At 38.2% G+C, this 18,682-nt stretch overlaps 1 protein-coding gene across 4 annotated transcripts in view; it reads left to right on the top strand.

Moving 5' to 3' along the window:
- LOC123747858 (serine-rich adhesin for platelets) overlaps nucleotides 1–18,682 on the top strand; it is a 253,551-nt gene that overhangs the window by 110,942 nt on the left and 123,927 nt on the right. The window lies entirely within an intron of this gene.

The following is an 18,682-nucleotide window of genomic DNA, read 5'->3' as shown; positions in this document are numbered from 1 at the left end:
ACCCTTTCCCTCCCTTACCTTCTCATCCCCAACGTACCCAAACCTTCAATAATCGTACTGTATTTGCATATTTTCTCTATATTCACTGTGTTCTTCGTATTCTCATCCGTGTTCACTCCATGTTCTTCAAATGTTCACAGTCCCATTCAGTTCATATTTTCACAAGTATCTCCATTTTTTATGTAATATTTCTCTTAGTCTCATTATGTTCTCTACAAATTCTAGTCATATTTTCTATGTTTTCATATTCATCACATGTTCTCTTTACAACTTTTATACTCAATATTCATGCTAACTTCCATATTTTGTGTTCTTTGTCAATATTCATGTTCCTCTACAAGTTCATGTTCCTCACAAGATCACTTCGTTTTTCACCTTCACTTACATGTTTTCTACATTCTTTTGTCATATTCTCCATGTTCTTCACAAGTCCATTGTTCATTCTTTGTAATCCCTATTCTCCTTATCATGTTTTCATGTTCTCTGTAAGTTCATATTCCCAGCATGTTCACTGTATTCATCAACTTTTCTTACATGTGTTCTTTGCCATGTTCCCCATATGTTCTCTGGGGTTTTCCCCTTACATGTTATTTAACGTTCCTTAACTAAAAAAATCTTTCGCCAATCAACTAAAACATAGTCACTTTCGTCATTTCTCAACTAAACCTATTATCCAGTCAACTAAAAATAGTCAGAAATAGCCTCGTTCAACACTGTTCTTAACTAAAACAACCTTTCTCTTAGCTAAAAATTGTCAAAGGAAACTTTTTTCAGCACTTTCTTAACAGGCGCTATGTTTCATCAAGAAAAAATTGTCAAAGGAAACTTTCCAAAACTGTTCATAACTAGCTTTTATCCATCGTCAATCAACTAAAAATAATAACTTTCATCATTTCTTAACTAAACATATTCCCCATTCATCAGAAAATAACCGTGTTCATCATGTTTCATTGTCATTTCATAACTAAAATTATCTGCCAATCATCAGAAAAAGTCATGTTCATCATGTTTCATTGTCATTTCATAACTAAAATTATCTGCCAATCATCAGAAAAAGTCATGTTCATCATGTTTCATTGTCATTTCATAACTAAAATTATCTGCCAATCATCAGAAAAAGTCATGTTCATCATGTTTTGGCTTTTGCTCAACTAAAAGTATTCATCGGTCAACTAAAAATAGTTACTTCATCATGTTTCCTTGTCATTTCTTAACTGAAATATCACTTCTCTCATCTGAAAATAGTCAGGATTAACCTCATTCAACACCGTTCTTAACTAAAACAGCCTTTCGCTTAGCTAAAAATTGTCAAAGGAATCTTTTCAGCACTGTTCATAACTAACTTTATCCATAGTCAAGTAAGAAAATATAGTCAAAGATATCTATCATCGTCGTTCTTAACTTGCATTATACTTTGTGGAGCACTAAAATAGTCACTGTCGTCATATTTTGTCTTTTTCCTCAACTAAAAGAGTCAAATGTAACTTTTTCAACACTTTCGTAACTAAAATTATATGTCGCTAAGTAAGAAAAATAGTCAAATGTAACTTTTTCAGCACTTTCGTAAAAATTATATGTCGTTAAGTAAGAAAAATAATCAAAGGTGCTCTCCGTAACACCAAAGTTACTCTTCGAGATAACAAAAAGACGCTCTCAAACACTCAAAAATTTACTCGCATCCTCAAAGTTATTCTCAGAGTCATCAAAAAGTTAATCTCAGTTATCAAAATGCTATTCTCCAAGTAGCCTTTCATTCATCAGAGAACTTTCTAAGACATCTTCGTTCATTAAAGTTAATCTCAGAGGCATAAAAGTTATTCTCGGAGCTATCAAAAAGTTAATCTCTAAAACAACAAAAGTTAATCTCTGTCATCAAAGTTGATCTGCAAGATATCTTCGAGTCATCAAAGTTACTTTTCATACATCAAAGTTGTTTCAAAGACATCAAAGTTAATCTCAGAGTTATCCAAAGATATTCTCATGTCCACAAAAGTTATTCCAAGAGACGTCAAAGTTAATCTCAGACATCTTCGTTCATAAAAGTTATTCTCAGAGACATCTAAAGTTATTCCAAGAGACGTCAAAGTTAATCCAAGACATCATCTTTCATCAAAGATATTCTCTCTAAGCCATCAATGTTCTTCTCTAAGACATAAAAGTTATTCTCTATGTCATCAAAAAGTTATTCTCTGAGCTAACAAAATACTACTCTTGTTCTCAAAGACATTCTCCAATTCATCAATGTTGTTTCAAAGACATCAAAGTTAATCTCAGAGGTATCCAAAGACATTCTCAAAGTCATCTAAAGTTATTCTCTAAGACATCAAAGTTATTCTAAGAGTTATCAAAAGTTATTCTCAGTCATGTTATGTTATTCTCTAACTCACTTCCATTCATCAAAGACATTCTCTAAGCCCTCAAAGTTATTCCCAGAGTCATCAAAAAGTTATTCTTCGAAACATAAAATTTGCTCTGTAAGACATCTTCGTTCATCAAACTTATTCTCAGAGATATCTAAAGTTATTCTCAGAACAATCAAAAGTTATTCTAAGACAACAAAGTCTTTCTCAGAGTCATCAAAGTTATTCTCAGAGTCACCTTTGTTATTCAAAGAAGCCTTCCGAGACATCCTCGTTCAACAAAAACTGTCCTCAGAGCCATCAAAAAGTTAAATACAGTCGTCAAAGTTATTCTCTAAGTATCTTTTCGTTCATCAGAGAAGCTTTCTAAGACATCTTTGTTCATCCAAGTTGTTCTCTAAGACATCAATCTTGTTCTCTAAGACATCAAAGATGTTCTCTAAATCATAAAAGTTAATCTCTAAGTTACCTTCGTTCGTCAGAGAAACTTTCCAAAACATCTTTGTTCATCAAACTTGTTTTCAAAGTCATCAAAAGTTAATCTAAGACATCTTTTTTCATCAAAGTTATTTTCAGAGACATCTAAAGTTAATTTCTATGTTATAAAAGTTATTCTCAGAGACATCTAAAGTTAATCTTGGTCATCAAAGTTGTTCTCCAAGACATCAAAGATGTTCTCAAAATCATAAAAGTTTTTCCCAGAGCTATCAAAGTTATTCTCAAAGTCATCAAAGTTATTCAAAGAGCTAACAAAGTTATTCTCTAAGTAACCTTTCGTTCATCAGAGAAGCTTTCTAAGACATCTTCGTTCATCAATGTTGATCTCTAAGTCACCTTGGTTCATCAAAGAAACTCTCCTTCTTCCATCAAGTTATACTTTAAGACAACATTGTTGTTCTCTAAGACATCTTCAGGCATAAAATTTCTCTCCAAATGTAACTAGTTCAGCTTTTCATATCAAACTTACACTTCTGTTAAATATATTTTCTTAGACATTTTACATTTTAAACTGTTCTCTGAACTACACTGTTCAAACCTACGTAACCTATCCTCTCCACCCAATGTTACTTAGTTAACGTAACGTTCCTAAACCTAACTTTACCTATCCTAACATAACTTACCTTACCTTACCTATCTTACCTAACTTTACCTATCCTAACATAACTTACCTTACTTTACCTATCTTACCTAACTTTACCTATCTTACCTAACTTAACCTGCATAACCTAACTTTACCTATCCTAACCTAACTTACCTTACCTTACCTATCTTACCTAACTTTACCTATCTTACCTAACTTAACCTGCTTAACCTAACTTTACCTATCTTACCTAACTTAACCTGCATAACCTAACTTTACCTATCCTAACCTAACTTACCTTACCTTCCCTATCTTACCTAACTTTACCTATCCTAACATAACTTACCTTACTTTACCTATCTTACCTAACTTTACCTATCTTACCTAACTTAACCTGCATAACCTAACTTTACCTATCCTAACATAACTTACCTTACTTTACCTATCTTACCTAACTTTACCTATCTTACCTAACTTAACCTGCATAACCTAACTTTACCTATCCTAACCTAACTTACCTTACCTTACCTATCTTACCTAACTTTACCTATCTTACCTAACTTAACCTGCTTAACCTAACTTTACCTATCTTACCTAACTTAACCTGCATAACCTAACTTTACCTATCCTAACCTAACTTACCTTACCTTCCCTATCTTACCTAACTTTACCTATCCTAACATAACTTACCTTACCTATCATACCTAACTTAACCTAACTTTACCTATCCTAACTTAACTTACCTAACTTATTCTGCTTAACCTAACTTATTTAACTTATCTTACCTATCCTAACTTGCTTTACCTAACTTAATCTTACATTCCCAAACTGATGTATCCTAACTTATCTAGTCAAACCAGACATGATCTAACTTACATAAGTATTCCTTCTTGTCTTTTGTGTTTCATCAATCATTGTCTCATATTCATTTACTCATTTCATTAGTTAATTTCTCAAATGGTCACTTATGCATTTCAAGTGCTATTTGTTAGAGATTGGATATTTAAGCATTTCAAAGAATTTTTGTTATATATGAGCATTTACTCATTTCAAGGGATAATTTCTCAAATGGACGTTTTTGCATTTCAAGTGTTATTTGTTTAAGATTGGGTGTTTAACCATTTCAAAGGATTTTTGTTATATATGGGAACTTACTCGTTTCAAGGGTCAATTTCTCAAATGGTCATTTTTGCAGATCAAGGGTTATTTGTTAAAGTTCATCAAGTTGCTCATAAGTTGTATTTATTATGTTTGTTATCATTTATTCTTATTCCCCAACCCTTTAACCTAACCTCTTGTAATCTTAGTGTATTTAGTAGGTTCTATCTTATGTTCTTATTCCCCAACCCTTTAACCTAACCTTTCAGATGTAGTTTGTTGAATATATTATCCTTTTCATAACCTTTCAGATGTAGCTTTGTTTCTCCTTTGTATATTTTTACCCAAACCCACCATCCCACTTAACCTTCTTTCCTTCTTTTACTTTGTTTTTCACATATAAGTTCGTTCTTTATCTTAGTAATAATAGAATTACAATAGTAAAGAATCAGATCTACTAAGACTTGAAATTGAGAAACAAGAGCTCAAGGGAGTGAGAGCATGAAAGAAGAGCAAGGAGTAAGAGAGAGGGGGCGGAAGAGAATGGGACCAAAGAAGAGAGAATGAGAGAGAGAGTGTGGGCATGGGAGAACTAAGACTTGAATTGAGAAAAAGAAAAACTAAGTGAAAGAGAGTGAGGGTGTGAGAATGGGAGCAATAAGACTTGAATTTGAGAAACAAGAGAGCATTTGAGCAAATGAGGGAGAGAGAGGGGGAGGAAGAGAGAGAATAAGGGAGAGAGATAGAAAAGGAGGGTTAGAAGGAGTAGGAGAATCAAAGTAAAAGAAGGAAAGAAGGTTAAGTGGGATGGTGGGTTTGGGTAAAAATATACAAAGGAGAAACAAAGCTACATCTGAAAGGTTATGAAAAGGATAATATATTCAACAAACTACATCTGAAAGGTTAGGTTAAAGGGTTGGGGAATAAGAACATAAGATAGAACCTACTAAATACACTAAGATTACAAGAGGTTAGGTTAAAGGGTTGGGGAATAAGAATAAATGATAACAAACATAATAAATACAACTTATGAGCAACTTGATGAACTTTAACAAATAACCCTTGATCTGCAAAAATGACCATTTGAGAAATTGACCCTTGAAACGAGTAAGTTCCCATATATAACAAAAATCCTTTGAAATGGTTAAACACCCAATCTTAAACAAATAACACTTGAAATGCAAAAACGTCCATTTGAGAAATTATCCCTTGAAATGAGTAAATGCTCATATATAACAAAAATTCTTTGAAATGCTTAAATATCCAATCTCTAACAAATAGCACTTGAAATGCATAAGTGACCATTTGAGAAATTAACTAATGAAATGAGTAAATGAATATGAGACAATGATTGATGAAACACAAAAGACAAGAAGGAATACTTATGTAAGTTAGATCATGTCTGGTTTGACTAGATAAGTTAGGATACATCAGTTTGGGAATGTAAGATTAAGTTAGGTAAAGCAAGTTAGGATAGGTAAGATAAGTTAAATAAGTTAGGTTAAGCAGAATAAGTTAGGTAAGTTAAGTTAGGATAGGTAAAGTTAGGTTAAGTTAGGTATGATAGGTAAGGTAAGTTATGTTAGGATAGGTAAAGTTAGGTAAGATAGGGAAGGTAAGGTAAGTTAGGTTAGGATAGGTAAAGTTAGGTTATGCAGGTTAAGTTAGGTAAGATAGGTAAAGTTAGGTTAAGCAGGTTAAGTTAGGTAAGATAGGTAAAGTTAGGTAAGATAGGTAAGGTAAGGTAAGTTAGGTTAGGATAGGTAAAGTTAGGTTATGCAGGTTAAGTTAGGTAAGATAGGTAAAGTTAGGTAAGATAGGTAAAGTAAGGTAAGTTATGTTAGGATAGGTAAAGTTAGGTTATGCAGGTTAAGTTAGGTAAGATAGGTAAAGTTAGGTAAGATAGGTAAAGTAAGGTAAGTTATGTTAGGATAGGTAAAGTTAGGTAAGATAGGGAAGGTAAGGTAAGTTAGGTTAGGATAGGTAAAGTTAGGTTATGCAGGTTAAGTTAGGTAAGATAGGTAAAGTTAGGTTAAGCAGGTTAAGTTAGGTAAGATAGGTAAAGTTAGGTAAGATAGGTAAGGTAAGGTAAGTTAGGTTAGGATAGGTAAAGTTAGGTTATGCAGGTTAAGTTAGGTAAGATAGGTAAAGTTAGGTAAGATAGGTAAAGTAAGGTAAGTTATGTTAGGATAGGTAAAGTTAGGTAAGATAGGTAAGGTAAGGTAAGTTATGTTAGGATAGGTAAAGTTAGGTTTAGGAACGTTACGTTAACTAAGTAACATTGGGTGGAGAGGATAGGTTACGTAGGTTTGAACAGTGTAGTTCAGAGAACAGTTTAAAATGTAAAATGTCTAAGAAAATATATTTAACAGAAGTGTAAGTTTGATATGAAAAGCTGAACTAGTTACATTTGGAGAGAAATTTTATGCCTGAAGATGTCTTAGAGAACAACAATGTTGTCTTAAAGTATAACTTGATGGAAGAAGGAGAGTTTCTTTGATGAACCAAGGTGACTTAGAGATCAACATTGATGAACGAAGATGTCTTAGAAAGCTTCTCTGATGAACGAAAGGTTACTTAGAGAATAACTTTGTTAGCTCTTTGAATAACTTTGATGACTTTGAGAATAACTTTGATAGCTCTGGGAAAAACTTTTATGATTTTGAGAACATCTTTGATGTCTTGGAGAACAACTTTGATGACCAAGATTAACTTTAGATGTCTCTGAGAATAACTTTTATAACATAGAAATTAACTTTAGATGTCTCTGAAAATAACTTTGATGAAAAAAGATGTCTTAGATTAACTTTTGATGACTTTGAAAACAAGTTTGATGAACAAAGATGTTTTGGAAAGTTTCTCTGACGAACGAAGGTAACTTAGAGATTAACTTTTATGATTTAGAGAACATCTTTGATGTCTTAGAGAACAAGATTGATGTCTTAGAGAACAACTTGGATGAACAAAGATGTCTTAGAAAGCTTCTCTGATGAACGAAAAGATACTTAGAGAATAACTTTGACGACTGTATTTAACTTTTTGATGGCTCTGAGGACAGTTTTTGTTGAACGAGGATGTCTCGGAAGGCTTCTTTGAATAACAAAGGTGACTCTGAGAATAACTTTGATGACTCTGAGAAAGACTTTGTTGTCTTAGAATAACTTTTGATTGTTCTGAGAATAACTTTAGATATCTCTGAGAATAAGTTTGATGAACGAAGATGTCTTACAGAGCAAATTTTATGTTTCGAAGAATAACTTTTTGATGACTCTGGGAATAACTTTGAGGGCTTAGAGAATGTCTTTGATGAATGGAAGTGAGTTAGAGAATAACATAACATGACTGAGAATAACTTTTGATAACTCTTAGAATAACTTTGATGTCTTAGAGAATAACTTTAGATGACTTTGAGAATGTCTTTGGATACCTCTGAGATTAACTTTGATGTCTTTGAAACAACATTGATGAATTGGAGAATGTCTTTGAGAACAAGAGTAGTATTTTGTTAGCTCAGAGAATAACTTTTTGATGACATAGAGAATAACTTTTATGTCTTAGAGAAGAACATTGATGGCTTAGAGAGAATATCTTTGATGAAAGATGATGTCTTGGATTAACTTTGACGTCTCTTGGAATAACTTTAGATGTCTCTGAGAATAACTTTTATGAACGAAGATGTCTGAGATTAACTTTGACGTCTCTTGGAATAACTTTTGTGGACATGAGAATATCTTTGGATAACTCTGAGATTAACTTTGATGTCTTTGAAACAACTTTGATGTATGAAAAGTAACTTTGATGACTCGAAGATATCTTGCAGATCAACTTTGATGACAGAGATTAACTTTTGTTGTTTTAGAGATTAACTTTTTGATAGCTCCGAGAATAACTTTTATGCCTCTGAGATTAACTTTAATGAACGAAGATGTCTTAGAAAGTTCTCTGATGAATGAAAGGCTACTTGGAGAATAGCATTTTGATAACTGAGATTAACTTTTTGATGACTCTGAGAATAACTTTGAGGATGCGAGTAAATTTTTGAGTGTTTGAGAGCGTCTTTTTGTTATCTCGAAGAGTAACTTTGGTGTTACGGAGAGCACCTTTGATTATTTTTCTTACTTAACGACATATAATTTTTACGAAAGTGCTGAAAAAGTTACATTTGACTATTTTTCTTACTTAGCGACATATAATTTTAGTTACGAAAGTGTTGAAAAAGTTACATTTGACTCTTTTAGTTGAGGAAAAAGACAAAATATGACGACAGTGACTATTTTAGTGCTCCACAAAGTATAATGCAAGTTAAGAACGACGATGATAGATATCTTTGACTATATTTTCTTACTTGACTATGGATAAAGTTAGTTATGAACAGTGCTGAAAAGATTCCTTTGACAATTTTTAGCTAAGCGAAAGGCTGTTTTAGTTAAGAACGGTGTTGAATGAGGTTAATCCTGACTATTTTCAGATGAGAGAAGTGATATTTCAGTTAAGAAATGACAAGGAAACATGATGAAGTAACTATTTTTAGTTGACCGATGAATACTTTTAGTTGAGCAAAAGCCAAAACATGATGAACATGACTTTTTCTGATGATTGGCAGATAATTTTAGTTATGAAATGACAATGAAACATGATGAACATGACTTTTTCTGATGATTGGCAGATAATTTTAGTTATGAAATGACAATGAAACATGATGAACACGGTTATTTTCTGATGAATGGGGAATATGTTTAGTTAAGAAATGATGAAAGTTATTATTTTTAGTTGATTGACGATGGATAAAAGCTAGTTATGAACAGTTTTGGAAAGTTTCCTTTGACAATTTTTTCTTGATGAAACATAGCGCCTGTTAAGAAAGTGCTGAAAAAAGTTTCCTTTGACAATTTTTAGCTAAGAGAAAGGTTGTTTTAGTTAAGAACAGTGTTGAACGAGGCTATTTCTGACTATTTTTAGTTGACTGGATAATAGGTTTAGTTGAGAAATGACGAAAGTGACTATGTTTTAGTTGATTGGCGAAAGATTTTTTTAGTTAAGGAACGTTAAATAACATGTAAGGGGAAAACCCCAGAGAACATATGGGGAACATGGCAAAGAACACATGTAAGAAAAGTTGATGAATACAGTGAACATGCTGGGAATATGAACTTACAGAGAACATGAAAACATGATAAGGAGAATAGGGATTACAAAGAATGAACAATGGACTTGTGAAGAACATGGAGAATATGACAAAAGAATGTAGAAAACATGTAAGTGAAGGTGAAAAACGAAGTGATCTTGTGAGGAACATGAACTTGTAGAGGAACATGAATATTGACAAAGAACACAAAATATGGAAGTTAGCATGAATATTGAGTATAAAAGTTGTAAAGAGAACATGTGATGAATATGAAAACATAGAAAATATGACTAGAATTTGTAGAGAACATAATGAGACTAAGAGAAATATTACATAAAAAATGGAGATACTTGTGAAAATATGAACTGAATGGGACTGTGAACATTTGAAGAACATGGAGTGAACACGGATGAGAATACGAAGAACACAGTGAATATAGAGAAAATATGCAAATACAGTACGATTATTGAAGGTTTGGGTACGTTGGGGATGAGAAGGTAAGGGAGGGAAAGGGTAAGAGTTAAGCTGGAGACGGACTTGATCGAAAATATTTATGTCTGATGATCTAAGGCTGAGGGAATGGAGCTTGGTTAATGCCCTGATTAATTTTACTACGTTAGAAAATAAGGTGATCTTAAATCTTAGGATGATTTAGTTGGAAATAAAGAACTTGTACAAAATGAACTAAGCTGGGGCACAAGAGTTGAAACTTGATAACTGAACTGGTTTTTATTTACTATGTCTGAAAATGTAGTTGGGTGTTTAAATCTCAGGGGGATTTGGACTGAGAGTACTGAATTTACCGGAGTGAACTTGGACAGAGGACAAGAGCTAGAGTTTTATAATTGTTTACTTCATATTTACTATGTCTGAAATACAGAGGGTAAAAATTTCAGGGAAATTGATGGGTTATTTACAAAGATACGAAGGAGAACTAAGGTGGGGACGAGAGCTGGAGCTCGATAACTGACTTGATCTTATTTACTACGTCTGAAATATGACTGTTTAAAATTTCAGGGAAATTGGACTGTTACTAACGATCTTGTATAAACGAACTACGGTGGGGGACAAGCGCTGGAGCTCGATAACTGTTTTGATCTTATTTACGGAGCCTGAAATACAGAGGGTAAAAATTTCAGGGAAATTGGACTGTTACTAACGAAGATACGAGAGAGAGCTAAGGCGGAGGACAAGCGCTGGAGCTTGGTAACTAAATTACTGTATTGAACTACGTTTGAAATATGATTATTTAAAATTTTAGAGGGTTTGGAATGATAGTATTCATTATATGACAGGGGACTAAGGTGGGGGAACGTGAGCTAGAACTTGCTTACTAACATGATTTATTTGTGTAAAACTGACTTGCTTAATGAAAAGGAGAAAACATACGATGTTGGAAAATAGCAAGAGAGAGAATAATATGAAGAGGAGAGAGAGAGAGAGAGGAGGGACGGTCCAGATATTATGGATAAGATAAGATAAGAGATCTGGCTGGCACAGAGTAAAGTAAATAAAGGCGACGCGAGAGATTGCGAGGTAAGGGGGGAGGGAGGGGGGTGTGATGTACGAAACCCTGAAAACAATGACTTACACAGGTGATTTTCTAAATTTATATGAATAACTAAGGCTTACATAGACGATTTTGTAAGTTGAAAACATGTAAAACATGTCCGTAGAGTTCTCCTGGAAGCCCTAAAGAGCTACATACGTTATTTGAATTTCTCCCATAAGGCCTTAACAAACTTCTAAGTCTCGGAAATTATTTTTCTTATAAGAACTTTAGCAAACTCGTATGACATTATTTTTCATTATAAGAATTCCCTAATTCCAAATCTGTGACTCCCCAAATTCACCTGAAAACCATGACACGCCACAGACCCTTTTTTCCCCTTTGGACCTGAAAACCATGACACGCCACAGGCCCTTTTTTTTCCCCCTTTGGACCTGAAAACCATGACACGCCACAGGCCCTTTTTTCCCCCAGAAAAAAAAAGGGCCTGTGGCGTGTCATCCCTACTACTTACATCTACCAACATTCCCCCTTACATCTACCCACATTCCCCTTACATCTACCTACATTCCCCCCTTACATCTACCCACATTCCACCTTACATCTACCCACATTCCACCTCACATCTACCCATATTCCACCTTACATCTACCCACATTCCCCTTACATCTACCCACATTCCCCTTACATCTACCCACATTCCACCTTACATCTACCCACATTCCTCCTTACATCTACCCACATTCCCCCTACATCCACCCACATTCCCGGCCAGCACAAGAAGGGAGTAGCAGAGACTGTGTTAATGTCTCCGCTAGCCTTGACCCCTTTGCTGACTGGGGCCCAGGAGCTAGGTGGCGAGGCTTGAGGTTCCCGGGGGCTGGGGTCACGGCAGAAAAAAATGGAAGCTAGGAATTATAATAATAAGTGAGACAATACTGAAGTACTACAAGAGGATCGAACCCGCGCCCCTGTAGTACTCAGGCTGAGTACCTGAGTACTCTTGTCATCTTACTATGCAAGAAGAGGCGCTTACACATCCCTTCCTCCTGAAATGATAGAACTAATAGTAACTATTTGCTCAAAAGTACTTATATGTCGTGATGGACCAACAACAAAGTTAACTTTTTGGGGGACTTTGAATTTTCATTCTCTGAAATAATTAAAGTTAAACCCCCCCCAACTTAAACCTTCCCAGGCCTAGTATAGCACATATATGTAATATATATTAGGCTTAAGATAGTGTGTATAAGGCCTGGGAATTTGTAGGATAGGATAGGTTAGATTAGGCCTTATATTTATAGTACACAGAAATCACTTTGGCGCGACACATTAATGCAACCCGTTCTCGACTTAAGTCCATTACATCCAGCAGTCGACCCCACAGACGCATTGCATTAATGACCGAGTAGGTTAAGGCCTTGACCTACCTCGAGTCTGTGAATCACCAGAACGCTGGTTCGAATCACCTCGAGTGATTCGAACCAGCTCGAAACCAAAAATCATTGGGTTCGAGTCCCTTGTGACGATTCCAAATGATTTTACTTTTTTTCTATATTTATCTTTGCGGTTAAAAAAAAAAGTCCCCCATTTTGGCCAAATTTAATCATACAAAGCGTCAAGTGTTTGGTGGAGCATCACTACATATTGCTACTTTACACACACAAAAAAAGCTGCTATAAGTACTATCATTTCAGGAAGCTGGGCTCTACTTATAAGACATTTAATGATATTCTTACTTTTGTTAGGCGCCATTTTGTATTATGTAGTTCACTCTTGGCCACAGAACTTTAGACTGGACATAACTTCTTTAGGAAATGTCCAGAATGAGATGAAATGGATAATCGCGAAGATTAGGAACCTTTCTTGTGAAGAGGATTAAGAAAACCATTTAAATTCTCTAGAAAGGCGAAGGGGGACATGATTGAAGTATACAAATGGCCGCAAAAGTGAAAGAGGCGGAAATACAAACAAGGCGCTAAACATAGCAACACACGAGAGAGAACTGGAAACAATGGACACAATTGGATAATTTTGGATTCAGAAATTGCCTGAGAAAATGCTGGTTTTGGAAATGGGGCTGTTGATTTATGGCACAAATTACTGGGTAACATAATAGACGTGAGGCAGCGGGAGTGTTTCAAGCGTAGGCAAGACATGTATATGAGATCTTCTTTGGGAATAAATATTAGAATAAATCTCATTTCGACCAGTATATAGTCCGTCCAACCTATCCTAGGCCTAACTATACTAAAAATTATAATATACTGTACTAGAAAGTGAAGGGACGACGACGTTTCGGTCCGTCCTGGACCATTCTCAAGTCGAGGAGAATGGTCCAGGACGGACCGAAACGTCGTCGTCCCTTCACCTTCTAGTGTGTGGCCTGGTCAATATACTTCAGCCACGTTATTGTGACTCTTCGCCTGCATACTATACTGCACATTAATATTAATTTATATTCAAGGAAATAAAATTTTCGTTGCAAGGTCTGTTACAAGTGACAAATGCGTCGTTGGGGCCGGCCGCTGATTGGGCCAGCATCGCCTGTGGACCAGTTCCTCAAACCACGAGCCTCTCTAACAAGCTTCAGTCGTCCCCGCAGGGCGCTTATACTAAATGACTCGAAAGGAGTAAATAAGAGGACTTTCTCAAAAAAAAAAAATATATATATATATATATATATATATATATATATATATATATATATATATATATATATTAATAATTTGAACTGTGTTCAAATCTGAACACTGAAATAACATCACACGAGACCAGAAGGCGTTGCAGGATGTGCAGAATACCCCCGTTGAAAAGGAGAGGTGCAACAGGTACTCTGAGAGAGAACTTTGTCAACATCAGAGGTCCGAGACTGTTCAGCACGCTTCCACTACACATAAGGGACATATCTGGCCGACCCCTCACAGTGTTCAAGAGAGAACTATCAACATCAGAGGCCCGAGACTGTTCAACACGCTTCCACTACACATAAGGGGCATAACTGGCCGACCCCTCACAGTGTTCAAGAGAGAACTATCAACATCAGAGGCCCGAGACTGTTCAACACGCTTCCATTACACATAAGGGACATAACTGGCCGACCACTCACAGTGTTCAAGAGAGAACTATTAACATCAAAGGCCCGAGACTGTTCAACACGCTTGCACTACACATAAGGGACATAACTGGCAGACCCCTCACAATGTTCAAGAGAGAACTATTAACATCAGAGGCCCGAGACTGTTCAATACGCTTCCACTACACATAAGGGACATAACTGGCCGACCCCTCACAATGTTCAAGAGAGAACTATTAACATCAGAGGCCCGAGACTGTTCAATACGCTTCCACTACACATAAGGGGCATAACTGGCCGACCCCTCACAGTCTTCAAGAGAGAACTATCAACATCAGAGGCCCGGGACTGTTCAACACGCTTCCACTACACATAAGGGGCATAACTGGCCGACCCCTCACAGTCTTCAAGAGAGAACTATCAACATCAGAGGCCCGGGACTGTTCAACACGCTTCCACTACACATAAGGGACATAACTGGCCGACCCCTCACAGTCTTCAAGAGAGAACTATCAACATCAGAGGCCCGGGACTGTTCAACACGCTTCCACTACACATAAGGGGCATAACTGGCCGACCCCTCACAGTCTTCAAGAGAGAACTATCAACATCAGAGGCCCGGGACTGTTCAACACGCTTCCACTACACATAAGGGACATAACTGGCCGACCCCTCACAGTCTTCAAGAGAGAACTATCAACATCAGAGGCCCGGGACTGTTCAACACGCTTCCACTACACATAAGGGACATAACTGGCCGACCCCTCACAGTCTTCAAGAGAGAACTATTAACATCAGAGGCCCGAGACTGTTCAACACGCTTCCACTACACATAAGGGGCATAACTGGCCGACCCCTCACAGAGTTCAAGAGAGAGAACTGGATAAGCACCTCCAAAGGATACCTGATCAACCGGGCTGTGAGTCATACGACAGGCTGCGTGCAGCTGCATCCATCAAGCTGGTTGACCAGACGGCCAACTGGGAGGCCTGGTCGGAGACCGGGCCACGGGGCTGTTGATCCCCGGAAGCTACATAAGGTAGACAAAATATATATATATATATATATATATATATATATATATATATATATATATATATATATATATATATGTATATATATATATTTGAGATTGTGAGCTCGCCCTAGTGAGCCCCAGTGAGCCCTGGTGAGCCCTAGTGAGCTGTTATTTGAGTACTAGGGAACTCAAGGTGAACCATATGTACGTCTTGAGAAAAGACCGAACATTATAAGTCGAGAACCATGTATTAAATTCATTTCATTCACAGGCAGAAAAAACGCTACTTTTTTTTAGAAAAGTTTTAGAACTTTTGTTTAGAGAAGAGAAAATGAAACGAGAGAAGTTGAGGTCCCAATACAACAACGTAGAGTGAACCAGTAAACACACTGACGAGTTGGCAAGCCAAGGGAAAATTTTCATTTATATATGACGTCAATCAGATGTCACTCTAACCCGCACTAATCTTTGAGAAAGTGATTGACAGCGTGTCCAGACGTACCACCCGCTCCTGGAACACGCAATACAGTTGACAACATATTCATCAAGATCTCCATGAACAAAAACAGTGACCCCTAAAATTCTTTAGCAACGGATCTAAGACACAAGTGAGGGACTGACTCTTAACCTGAGACACAAGTGAGGGACTGACTCTTAACCTGAGACACAAGTGAGGGACTGACTCTCATCCTGAGACACAAGTGAGGGACTGACTCTTAACCTGAGACACAAGTGAGGGACTGACTCTTAACCTGAGACACAAGTGAGGGACTGACTCTTAACCTGAGACACAAGTGAGGGACTGACTCTTAACCTGAGACACAAGTGAGGGACTGACTCTTAACCTGAGACACAAGTGAGGGACTGACTCTTAACCTGAGACACAAGTGAGGAACTGGAGCCCTGACCTCCATACAGTGTTCTGTGATTGTACCCAAGGGTACCTGTGCTCTTCACTGTGATTGTACCCAAGGGTACCTGTGCTCTTCACTGTGATTGTACCCAAGGGTACCTGTGCTCGTCACTGTGATTGTACCCAAGGGTACCTGTGCTCTTCACTGTGATTGTACCCAAGGGTACCTGTGCTCGTCACTGTGATTGTACCCAAGGGTACCCTGTGCTCTTCACTGTGATTGTACCCAAGGGTACCTGTGCTCTTCACTGTGATTGTATCCAAGGGTACCTGTGCTCTTCACTGTGATTGTACCCAAGGGTACCCTGTGCTCCTCACTGTGATTGTACCCAAGGGTACCCTGTGCTCTTCACTGTGATTGTACCCAAGGGTACCCTGTGCTCTTCACTGTGATTGAACCCAAGGGTACCCTGTGCTCTTCACTGTGATTGTACCCAAGGGTACCTGTGCTCTTCACTGTGATTGTACCCAAGGGTACCTGTGCTCTTCACTGTGATTGTACCCAAGGGTACCTGTGCTCTTCACTGTGATTGTACCCAAGGGTACCTGTGCTCTTCACTCTGATTGTACCCAAGGGTACCTGTGCTCGTCACTGTGATTGTACCCACGGGTACCCTGTGCTCTTCACTGTGATTGTACCCAAGGGTACCCTGTGCTCTTCACTGTGATTGAACCCAAGGGTACCCTGTGCTCTTCACTGTGATTGTACCCAAGGGTACCTGTGCTCTTCACTGTGATTGTACCCAAGGGTACCTGTGCTCTTCACTGTGATTGTACCCAAGGGTACCTGTGCTCTTCACTGTGATTGTACCCAAGGGTACCTGTGCTCTTCACTGTGATTGTACCCAAGGGTACCTGTGCTCTTCACTGTGATTGTACCCAAGGGTACCTGTGCTCTTCACTGTGATTGTACCCAAGGGTACCTGTGCTCTTCACTGTGATTGTACCCAAGGGTATCTGTGCTCGTCACTGTGATTGTACCCAAGGGTACCTGTGCTCTTCACTGTGATTGTACCCAAGGGTACCTGTGCTCGTCACTGTGATTGTACCCAAGGGTACCTGTGCTCGTCACTGTGATTGTACCCAAGGGTACCTGTGCTCTTCACTGTGATTGTACCCAAGGGTACCTGTGCTCTTCACTGTGATTGTACCCAAGGGTACCTGTGCTCGTCACTGTGATTGTACCCAAGGGTACCTGTGCTCTTCACTGTGATTGTACCCAAGGGTACCTGTGCTCTTCACTGTGATTGTACCCAAGGGTACCTGTGCTCGTCACTGTGATTGTACCCAAGGGTACCTGTGCTCTTCACTGTGATTGTACCCAAGGGTACCTGTGCTCTTCACTGTGATTGTACCCAAGGGTACCCTGTGCTCTTCACTGTGATTGAACCCAAGGGTACCCTGTGCTCTTCACTGTGATTGTACCCAAGGGTACCTGTGCTCTTCACTGTGATTGTACCCAAGGGTACCTGTGCTCTTCACTGTGATTGTACCCAAGGGTACCTGTGCTCTTCACTGTGATTGTACCCAAGGGTACCTGTGCTCTTCACTGTGATTGTACCCAAGGGTACCTGTGCTCTTCACTGTGATTGTACCCAAGGGTACCTGTGCTCTTCACTGTGATTGTACCCAAGGGTACCTGTGCTCTTCACTGTGATTGTACCCAAGGGTATCTGTGCTCGTCACTGTGATTGTACCCAAGGGTACCTGTGCTCTTCACTGTGATTGTACCCAAGGGTAACTGTGATTGTACCCAAGGGTACCTGTGCTCGTCACTGTGATTGTACCCAAGGGTACCTGTGCTCTTCACTGTGATTGTACCCAAGGGTACCTGTGCTCTTCACTGTGATTGTACCCAAGGGTACCTGTGCTCGTCACTGTGATTGTACCCAAGGGTACCTGTGCTCTTCACTGTGATTGTACCCAAGGGTACCTGTGCTCTTCACTGTGATTGTACCCAAGGGTACCTGTGCTCGTCACTGTGATTGTACCCAAGGGTACCTGTGCTCTTCACTGTGATTGTACCCAAGGGTACCTGTGCTCTTCACTGTGATTGTACCCAAGGGTACCTGTGCTCTTCACTGTGATTGTACCCAAGGGTACCTGTGCTCTTCACTGTGATTGTACCCAAGGGTACCTAAGGCCGCTGAGAACCCCTCAAACAATATCCCCTGGAACACAAATGAGGAACATCGTATTGAGTCCCTAGAAAAAACTGAAATCATTATCGATACAAAGTCGAATGTGCTGCAAGAAAGAGTTAGCTGATCGGACCGTTAATCAAGAAGCCTGCTCGGATACCGGGCGACGGGAGTACAAGCACCAACAGCCAGACTGATCTGGCTGTCACCCAGGGGTACTGACCCCCCTTCAACCCCCACAAGGAGCCTTCAAGGTGACCACAGAAACCGTGGTTTGGCCCCGGAAGAACCTTACAGAGTGTGAGCAGAAGGTGAGTCTTCCAGCGGGGATGGCAAGGCTCATGGGTAAGAGAGGGGGTG

This window comes from Procambarus clarkii, chromosome 5 (assembly GCF_040958095.1).
Source record: "Procambarus clarkii isolate CNS0578487 chromosome 5, FALCON_Pclarkii_2.0, whole genome shotgun sequence".
NCBI lineage: Eukaryota > Metazoa > Arthropoda > Malacostraca > Decapoda > Cambaridae > Procambarus > Procambarus clarkii.
The sequence above is the reverse complement of the archived record's forward strand: the minus strand, read 5'-3'. Positions and strand labels throughout refer to the sequence as shown.